General features: G+C 39.6%; 1 long non-coding RNA gene across 3 annotated transcripts in view; it reads right to left on the bottom strand.

Annotated features, from left to right (window-relative positions):
* Positions 1-10,920, bottom strand: part of LOC129687450 (uncharacterized) — a 37,043-nt gene that overhangs the window by 21,639 nt on the left and 4,484 nt on the right. The window contains exon 3 of one of the 3 annotated variants that reach the window (XR_008721797.1): positions 2,514-5,174. The exons of the other annotated variants lie outside the window; for them this stretch is intronic. This is a non-coding gene — a long non-coding RNA (uncharacterized LOC129687450). Of the gene's footprint in view, positions 1-2,513; positions 5,175-10,920 lie in introns of those variants that run through there. 3 annotated transcript variants of the gene reach the window in all.

Raw genomic sequence — 10,920 nt, 5'->3', positions numbered from 1 at the left:
GTGTGTGTGTGTGTGTGTGTGTGTGTGTGTGTGTGTGTGTGTGTGTGATATGTATGTACATGTGTGGGTTTTAACAAAGAGAATCTACTCCCATTTGATGATTGGCTTTTTAAAATTGTGATCACAGTGGATACTTATTCTTTTCTGGTTTGAAGATAATTTTCCTGGGCGGTTTGCAATAGCAAAAGAGTATTTGTTAAAATTAGAAACTGAGTTTGACTCGTATACAAGCCATTATCTTGCTGATTTGGGGAACTCAGTGACTAAGTATTGATTTGTAGTTCTGAGGTAATTTAACGAAAAAAAAAAAAGAATGAAATGAAGATATGTTAAAGATATGATTTTAAATTTTCTCCTTTTGGCTCTAATCAGCTATCAACTGCCAATACCATATTTGTAGTTTTCTGAATGTGCATTGATTTATTTACTTATGGTACTGAAGACTGAAGCTAGAGCCTAGCACATGCTAGGTAAAAGCTTTAGCACTGGGCCTTCTCCATCCCTAACCTTTCTCAACGTTTCACTAAATTTCCTAAGCTGATCCTGAACTTACTATGCTCCAGGTAGCACCTGCATTTGCAATTCTCCCATCTCAGCTCCTCTAGTAGCTAGGATTATATGCCTATGTCCCCAGACCAGGCTTCAGAGTTCACTTTAATACTATAGTCTCATAGGTCAATAGTTTTCCATTATATATGCCTATTCAAAGCTCTATGGAAGCTTTGAAAAATAAAAACCCTGGGTGTCAGTATCTCAATACCCTAAGCAGTTACCAGGAGCAACTAAGTGTGACAACTTTTATGTTGGGTGCTGCTAAATAACTAAAATAAGTGCATTCATATTATTCACTATTGATGAAAGGATGACATTCATCCTGTTTCCTGCTGCATCCCTAAGAGGCAGTAAGTATCTGACCGGTATATGCTGTACATAGAGTAAGCATGTTCACAGCAAGTTAATTAATATTTTAACAAAATCTGGCTCACCAGTCACTGAAACAGGATGGACCTAATCTATCCTTTGCTCGAGTCCTTCTCATTTGACCCCACTCACTAGGTAAGAGCTAAACTTCCTTCTTTTGTTTGTCTGTGGAAAGGTCAGAGCAAAGTCAGTGACAATCCTGTTGGTTAATACCAAGCATCCTTCCTTGGGATGAAAAGCTGTAACTATGTGTCGTCAAGGCAAGGGGTCCTTATACTTCCAGAGACAAGTCTCCTATGAAGCACCATGCCTCCGGTAAAAAGAAATCAAGACTCCATCTTGCTAAGGATCCAGATGAGCCATTTTATTCTGCAGGGATTCTGGGAGCAGAATCCCAGAATCCACTACACTGTGGATGGTGGTTGCAGACTTCCTCAGTCACACTTTTATGCTAGTACCCTAGATCTCTCTACATATAATGATTTACCTTCCCTTGTATGTAGTCCAGTATTTATCAATCAAGGGATAAATAAGAATATAGTCATACGAGTCATGTTTTTATGCCTATAGTCCAGTTAAAAAAAAAAACAACAACCTAGTTTTAAAAGTATAATGGATAGAGGGTGAAATAACCAACAAAACAGAATTCTTGTCCTCTAGATCTGGACAGGAAATTGGTATCAATGGGAAGTGTGTAGCCATGCTGTTACTGGGGGTTGGGGTGGCACTCTGGACACATGTGGCCATTCAGTTCTTGAGATGTAGTCAATACAGATGAGAAATTGAAATTCATTTAATATTAACTCACCTAAGTCGAAAGAACTGCCTATGCTGGATGACTAACATGCTGAACAACAGAGCTTTTGGATGTCTTACAGGGAGAGGAGACTGGTGAAGAAGCCATCATGACTCAGTGGTAAGTCTAACAAGATGCTATGAGGGCACCTTGGTGAGGAAGCCAACATACTGATGGTGATGTTTGGAAGGACGTCTTCTGGGAGGAAATGGCTGCTATGAAGAGACATGAAAGACAGGTGATAGAATTTGGAAAGGCCAGTAGACAAAAGGTTACACATGTGAGAATGTGAAGGGGGTAGATGGCTAGAAAATGCTCATAAGGGAAAGTTAGATGAAGATTTGATGTTCCAGACAGCACTCTTGAAGAAAGAAGCCAGAGCAAAAGTTCTCTTGGTACCATGATAGCTCAAGGCCAATAGTAATTATAAAGAGTTTTAACCCCTGGAGAGAGATGTTTTTGGTGTAGATAATTCTCTGGATTCCACTTGGTACTCTAAAGGGAAATCCTGATAGGATGAGAAAGTATTCCAGAAGGGAGAAGATATTTTCATAGCTTACTAGCACAGAAAATGGGAAGCATATTTATCTGACTAGAAGAAAGAGGGGAGGGGATAAATGAAGGCCATTGGATTCCCAGGTGCATCAGGTGAAAAACAAAGACTGAGCCAGGATTCATTAGATATCTGGTCCTTATGGTTCACAAAATAGTTTCAGAGTATATATATACAAGCGAAAGCAAGCTCTGTCTGAGAGCTGTCGTTTCCAGTAAATAAACACAAGTTCACAGTTAATGCAACATTTCTTTTATTGGGAGTCAGGGACCAAGGAGAGTCTTGGAAAATGTCAACAAAGTCACACTTTGTGCTTGGGCTACTTTTTAACAACAAACCTGTTTATTTATGAACTCAGTGAAAACAGTATAAGGCAGAGCCATGAAGCATTTTGAAAGAAAAAAAAAAGCAAACAAACAAACAAAAACAAGACAGCCAGAGCCATGACCAGGACTACATATGACAATGTCAAACAGCTAAGCAGAAAGTTACATCAGTTAAATATTCAGGTATCTTAAAAAGATAGACATCTGTCCCTTAGCAGACAACTTGACTGTCTCCTTCAAGACAAAAATCATAATTTGGACATCTATGTTATCTAGATGATCACTTTACCAATCACTGCTAAATAGCATTCAAATGCAAAGTGGCTGGAAGTAAGAATGGGAATTTCAGTTCTAAGTTTTTATGGACAAAGTATTCTTGAATTAGTCACATGGATAAATGAAGATCACAACACAAAGTGACTAGTAGTATTTGTTAATACTTAAGTACTTCTGAAACAGTCATGGATAAACATTGATAGCATTTGCAGATGTTTGCCATTGGTTGAATTAGTTAAAAAGCTGTACAATAGAAGACTAGATCCATGCAGGTGAGCTAATGACTTCATGATTGGAGATATCATTTAAGTTATAGAATACATACAACATTGGCTCTTCTGTGTTTTGGGGGGGGGGGGCAGAGCATTGACAATTTCTTGACCTAAATACACTAGTTATAGCTGTATTTAACATTGACGTGAAATGCCAAAGAGGGAAGGAATGGAGAAAAGTACTAGATTCAGTCTATGCAGCATTACTTCTTTTAATCAAATACAGGTTTATTTTACTTTAGGACAGGGTAGAGCAATTTAAAAGCCGTTGAAAGATAACTGAGGGCTTAGTTTCTGGTCCTTGTTGGAACACTTCCAAATATGTGATGGTTTGTTTGTTTGTTTGTTTGTTTGGTTGGTTGGTTGGTTGGTTGGTTGGTTGTTCGGTTGGGGTAGTTGGTTGTTGCTTTGTTTGTTTTGTAAGTCACTCTGAATATACGCTGTAGATTTACATTTTCTGTCAAAAAATGTTGTAACAGGTAACTTAAGGCCCTTCCCTTACTGCTCTTAAAACTTTGAGATTTCGGGAAGAACTAAATCAGAAGTCTTGTGTCAGACCCAAATCAAAAGAAAATGTGTAAACTGTTGGCCGGTTCTGCTTCAACAAATTCTCAATTTTCTCCCAGGAAAATACATTTAATCATTCTGGTCCTATTCAGCTGTGAAAGTGGGAAAGACTGAGGTAATAGGAAAGCAGAAGAGCTGTTTGTTCCCACAGACAGGTTTTAGGGTTGTGAGGAAGGTAACAACAGTGTTGGAACCGGCCACAAAATGGGGCTTCAACTCATGAGTTTTGTGACCATAACCTTGAATATGCATCGCTGCACATAGCACTTCTGCCAGGCACTTAACCTAATCAAAATGGGTTTTATCCTGTGTAGTTTTCATAGTTGTCATGAGATGTCATATGCAAAACACTTCCTATATGGGATAAACTTGGTAACTAGCAAGCATGAACAGAAGAGTCACCAGTTCTACACAGGTACCACCGGTGACAGGGAACTGGAACTTTAGCTGAGTTTAGGTGACGTCTGCAGTGGGAGAGGGAACATATGTGTGTGCACCATCTCTACTAGACACACAGAGAGGGGTGCAGAGTATGAGGTGACATCAAGTTGAGATGAGTGTTTGTAATCTCCAAAACTCACTGAGTGGATTTCCCCTGCCATGCTTACCATTGTGCTCACCTCAAGGACTCTTTTCTTCTACCTTCCCATTTAGCTATTTGTTTGGTTTCTTTGTTGTTGTTGTTTTATTTCTTTGTTTGTTTGTTTAGAACCTTCAAGGTTTATTTCTTATTTTCTCTTAAGGAGACCGTTCTTCCTTAAGCAAACCAATTTGGCCTCCTCCAAGCACATTGTCTTTTGTGTTGTTTCTGTTCTTGTTGTCTACTGACTCAGTTTATCACTACATTTTACATAGCTCATGCACCTTTGCCTACCTTGAGTTCCACCCCCAGCAGCAGCTGCTGTATGTCATATATGTCATAGAGTCAAGCTTGCTGCACAGAGTCTGGGGGCATGACGTGGTGTTTCTGTGTGGTGCTCTGAATGGGTCTCTGAACATTGCCTGTGACTGCTTTGCTGTCTTTCCCAAGTGTTTTCACTTTCTAGATCACTCTCAGGAGCAATCACTATGTGTTGGGGAAAGTCGCTCCCCCAGACAATCCGCTGTCCTCATGCATTAATGCATTTGGTCACCAACAAGCATACCCATACTGAGATCAGAAAGGACGGCAGGTGAATCCGAACACACACAGAGGAGTACACACAAGGAAGGGGAAGTTTGTTACGCATGAGTGTTGTGGGTTTTCTCTGCTTCTTGCAAAGACTACTATTGGCTGCAACTGCCCCCTGTGGGTGGCTGCTGGGCAGGAAGGGTCTCCTCAGGTGGCCACTTGTTTTGTTTCAACTTCACAGTTGGCAAGAGCGTCCATCAGGCTAGCAGTCTCTGCAGGCTCTGTCTTTTCATTGGGGAGACATTCCTGAGGAAGGGGGCTATAGGACCAGCTGAAAGGAACATCAGTACAACTAAAAAAGATAATAGAACAGGTCACAGACAGTTATCACATTGACTGTTTAATGGAAGTGAATTTGTGACACCTTAGAGACAGCTAAGGCAGAAATGCTACATCACTTGGATAACAAAGAGTGGCTTTCTTTCATTGTTCCCCTTGCTCAAGAATCAATGAAGCAGTGGTCTTGCCCCAGTGTGTGCATACCAGAGAGCCCTACTGAGAGGAGTGCTTCCGGTCTACTCTCACTGAAACAGGTCAGACAAGCAGAGAGCAAAAACCACAGGACACAGAGAACAGTCAAGTTAAGTCCTAGGAATGAAAGCAAACTAGGTTAGCTGTGGGTGCCTAACTGCTTGGAATTGCAGGAGAGAATGAAGACACTGGACCATTGAGTGTTAATCACTGATCCCTTGAATTTGTCTTGGTAGTTCCAGTATCTGGCATAGAGCTTGGCGCATGATACTGAAAGAGAAAGAACAAGAAAAAAAGGGAAGAAAGGGGGAGTGGAGAAGGGAGGAAGAGGAGGAAGTAGTTAGAAAGAGAAAGGAGAAGAAATATGAAGGAGGGAGAGGAAGGGAAGAGAAGAAGGAGAGTGGGAGAAAGGGAGCAAGAGAGAAAAGAATGAAGAAGGGCAGGAGTTACTGTAACTTGGGGCACACAGGAAGAAAACTAGTCAGATTAAGCATATCAAAGGTGTGTGGACTGGGGAGTCTGGCTTCATAAAATAAGGAATTTTGCATCCTAAGTGATTTGAGAAAACAAAATGGGGTCATTTCCAGGTGGCTTTGAACATGTCAGTGTCTCATTTGGGAAGTGTGTTGTCATTGTCAAGTGGCAGAAACATTTCCACAATTAAAATGAACCAAGAGGAACAAGAAACACAAGACTTAAAGGCATCCATCCAACGGAGAAAACAAACCAGAAATGACTAGAAGGATAGAAGGAGGGATAAGGGAGAGGATATGGCCTAAAACAATAAGGCAGGGGTCTGCCTGGATATCTTCCAAATCAAGGTTGAGGGATATGGGTTTACAATTGAGATCAAGAATTTGTTTCTTCCACTGCGAAGCTTTATTTCAATTTTAATTTTATTTTATTTTGTCCTAGGCTGTTGCATTTTTCTGTCACTATCTCTTCCTGAAACAGAACTCCAATCTGTACTGCTTTCTCAACAAGGTAAAACAGATTAGTAAATATTGAGCGTGGAGGTGGAATCAGATGTAATTTTGAAGGGCAATTGATGGTACAAATGGACTCTGGGTTCATGGGTTCTGGCCTTGTTCCAGCTGCCCCCGTAGTGTAAAATAGCTTCAACAATTCTGAGCGCTGTAAGAACTGAGACCCTACCTAGCCTGACCCACTCACTTCACAGATAAGGATATTTGAGAAGAGGGGTATTAACGTTTCTCTCTTACTCTGAAGGGACTGTTATGAATGAGATGGATTTTGTAGCTGGTTTTAATTTAACTAAAGCCTTTGACATCAGCTTCTCCATTATACTCACACAATGAAAATGCACCAATGAGCTAGACACACTGAACGAGATACACCACCACATATACTATAATAAATACTTTGATACACTGAGGCTACCGATTCTCTAGAGACATCCAACTGGTTGGAATACTTAGGGTGAATTTTGTGATGGGACAATGTATTTTGGAAACAATGATATTGAGGATGGGGTGCTAAGCTTTGGCGTACATGTAATACTCCTTTGTGAATAAATTAGTATGCTATTGTGTTATGAAAGGACAGTGCATATAATACCTTTATGATTCATATTGATAGCGAATAATGGAAAATCCAATAATATGTGAGAAGATTTAAAAAAAAAAAACAAGCTATACACTACTTTGTTGTTATATAAATCCATCCCTTGGAAAAAATAGCTTCTATATACTATAAACACTATTAAAAAGAATTTTGAGGCATGAATAAGCAGTAGATAGTAGGAGAATAGACAGGTTTCACATGTTTGTCATGAGTGGATAACTTTACAGATCAGCTTTGGTTTTTTGGTTCTATACCTACTTAATTGCATTGAATGGTGGAGTAGCATCTTCTACTCAACAAAAGGGTCTCTTAAGATCCTTTTTGTAATTTGAATGAAGAAGCAAAAAAGGAGACCCTCACATAGCCTTACTCAGTAATAATTTTCCAAGTTTGTCTTGACAGTCTCATCACTCACTGCATACATGGTAAATGGCAAGTAACAGGCTGACCAGCCACCTCACTATGTTCTGCCTGGGTTTTTTTTTTTTTTTTCTTAATAGGTAGATCTTCAGGGGGCAGATCGAGGGGGCTTCCCAGTGGAGCTATCAGTAGATCTCTGGAATCATGTTGAGGCCCCAAAAGGGAACTGAAGTTAGTGCATAAGAGTTTCAGTTACTCATCACATGACATGCAAAATGGAGGGAAAAAACAGAAAAGGAATTGTTTGTTATTGTTAATGGTTTGATTACTTTTATCAGATTAAAAACTACCAATCTCTGGCTAGTGCCTGTTTCTCTAATTCTAACAAAGGAAATGGATTCCTTATGAGTAATATTTATTATTCTCCTGTTCTCCATGCTCCAAAGTTATCCATAGTCAGGATGAAGACCAAATCCACAAAGAATTGAAAATATTCTGCAAAGAATTCAAGTTTCTTCAGTGACAACCCTTCGAGAGATCATTAGTTTTCCACATCTAGGTTTTCTACTTTCATTCTCGCAGAAGCACACAGGCTGTAAAGTCCTTTTATTCTTGTATTAATTAACACAGAATTTAAAAAAAAAAATAAGCTGGCTTGAAAAGCATTCTACTCAGGAGCAATTTCAAGTGATGAGACATTCCCAAGGGTGGGGGTGGGAGACAAACTCAAGTAGGCTACACGTAAAGCAACGTGCAGCTCTACGCACATTAGTATAATTACAGATTGCAAATTATATCGGATGTATCTAATATCTAATTTTTTGAAAGCTGATTCCACTTGAGACTTCAATAACAGCGTCAACATTTTGCAGGTGGCTTCTCTGTACAGTATCCAATGGGAATTAACTCTTCTAATGTGCTTATAGCCCTCAAGTTAAAACTGGAGCTCCCTCATAGAGGACCAATGAACAATGAACACCGAGAATAACACCATTGACAAAGGAAATGGGGAGGGGCTATTACACTGGATAGCACTGACTGTAGTTACTTATTCCATCACTGTGCGCATGATACTTACTTGCTTCAAGCAATAAGGGACTTCAACATACGTCATTAGAAAATGTGGGAGAGGCTACGTACACATTGAGGAAGCCAACTGAAAAGCTAAGGGCTTGGGCGTTTCTTAGATCTATGGAACAGAGAAAATGTGCATCAGAGTCACGTGTTACATCTCTGACTGCAAACATAAAGCCTTACGTTAAATCCAGCTCGTCTGAAACATACAGTTTGTGTGTCCAAAGAAGATCCAAGCTCTGCTTTGAGGAACTGGCTTTGGTCCTCAAGCCCTGCATGAATCAATCACCAAACAACGAAAATATATTTGAGGTCTTAGAGAATGAAGCATATATATCCTTCAAGTTGATTGGGATCTATTTTCTGGATTCCTCCTTAAATATCTTCCTGGTCATTAGTCGAGTTGCTGTTGAATTATTTCATTATCTGCACGTTTGTGCGATGAAATATGTTGTCATAGCACAGACTTCACAGTGCAATGACTGCTCACATCTCACGATGCCTCTATAGTTAGTACTTTCCTTTGTTCTGTTCAGAAGTGGTTTTAGAAAAAGGGGGTGGGCCTGGAAGGAGGAGCCTTGGGGTTTGTAAAATAAAATCATACATTCCTGGTGCATGTGCAGAATTTGATGCATTTACATGAATTCCGTTTTAGAAATTAAGCTGCAGTTCCACTCGGAATAAGCCAAGGCACATGTCAGTGACTTCAAGTGCAGCCACAAGGCTCTGAGTGTACCTTGAACATCTCTCTAGTGAATACTCAGTGCAATGCAATGGGGAAGGGACAACTTAATTTTTTTTTTTTAAATCAGCAAGGAATGTCTTTAACAAGGAAGAAGTAAATTATGATAATTACTCTGAATGGTCGGATCCTTGAACATTACTAATTAGCATTTATTGCCTGGATTATAGAACAATACGAGTGAAACCAAACTGTGATTGCCCTTTTACCTTGAAGACTTGAAAAGGCAATGGAGAAAGCAGTCTGCGGCCACCTCCCAGACTGCAGTCAGTCCACCTCTCCACTGCCTGCAGACTCCCTCCTTGTGGAAACACACCCATATGGGCCTCAGCATTTCCGGTCCATTCATCTTTTTTTTGTGCTAGATTCATATTTGCACGGGCTATCATAGCTTCAGGAGACTGATGACAGGCGAAACATTTTGGCCATAATACCATCTGAAGAGAGTGTTATCAGTTGAGAGAGCTCAGCAATAATAAAGAGCTGAAACTCCATGCTCCATAAAAATATGGAATTCTCCCAGGGAAATATTTGACTTAAAAATAGAACAAAGAACTCGGCTCTTGGTGAATAAAATTTCACATTCCTTTCCTCACTTGCCCTTAGGACAGAAGTTTAAAACAAAAAGCTAAGAAAAGAAGATGGGTTTCTGGTATAAAGAGATCTATCTACCTACCTACCTACCTACCTACCTACCTACCTACCTACCTACCTATCTATCCATCTATCTACCTATCTATCTATCTATTTTCCATTAGGAATCTGTGATGAGATAGGTTCTGAAATTAGAGAACAAAAATTAGATGTTCATGAATGGGCTGACAGCACTAAATAAATGCCATTCTTATAATTTGGTAACTGAATTTTTTAAATAAGCCAGCAGGTAGGAGAGAATGGGGGGGGGGCTGAGCCATTTATCATTCTACAATCTCTGCTGTCTCCACACCCCATTATAGCGATTTAAGAGAAAAGACTATGGTCAGCCAGAAAACAGGCCTTAAATACAGTCATTGGTCTTCCAAATACCTTTCATGGTTTCCCCTCCCTGGTCCTTTTTAGGTTGAAAGAATAAGTTTGACTAAATCTGTGAGGAGATTAAATAGACTGGTGATAGAAATTAATTCTGCCGAATGAGCAAATGCATTCGAGTTGCCCAGATGCAAATAAGATAGATAATACTTTCCTTTGCCTTTGACATGCTAGGCGGATTAGTTTAGAATGTTAAATCTGATTTTATTAGAATATATTAGCAGTGTTTTAATTAATACCAATCAAACCTTTCTCTTTCCCTGGGGCTTGATATGTTCCTAACACTTTCTAAATCATCTGTCTCCCCACCGCAGGGGGAAAAACACACACACGCACACAAAAAAACTACCAAAACAGCAAAGCCTTTGTTACATTTTTTTAATTTCACTGTATTCAATGGAAAACTATAAACTTTTTGCATAAAGGTGTTTTGCCTCATAAAATTGTCCCAGGTGCCAGATTTTAAAATGAGTACTATTCTCTAGCATGCTTTCTTTTAGAAGGAGGTAGGGGAGGAGGAGGAGAAGAAGAGAAAAAGAAAGGAATTGGAGATTTGAAAATTAAGCATTTTCTATATTTTCTTTTGGGGGGGAATACTGCAAAAGGGGGTTCAGCTGGCTCCTCTTGTCATCAGTGGGCATCTTAAAGCTGTTAAATTTCAACTGCATTGATTTTGAACAGACGAAAAAGAACCTTTTTTTATGAGGTGGTAGTGTTAGTGAAGAAGTGTGTGTGTGTGTGTGTGTGTGTGTGTGTGTGTGTGTGTGTGTGTGTGTGT

This window comes from Psammomys obesus, unplaced genomic scaffold, assembly GCF_907164565.1.
Source record: "Psammomys obesus unplaced genomic scaffold, mPsaObe1.curated_primary_1811, whole genome shotgun sequence".
Classification (NCBI taxonomy): Eukaryota; Metazoa; Chordata; class Mammalia; order Rodentia; family Muridae; genus Psammomys; species Psammomys obesus.
This window is presented reverse-complemented; position numbering and strand designations above follow the sequence as displayed.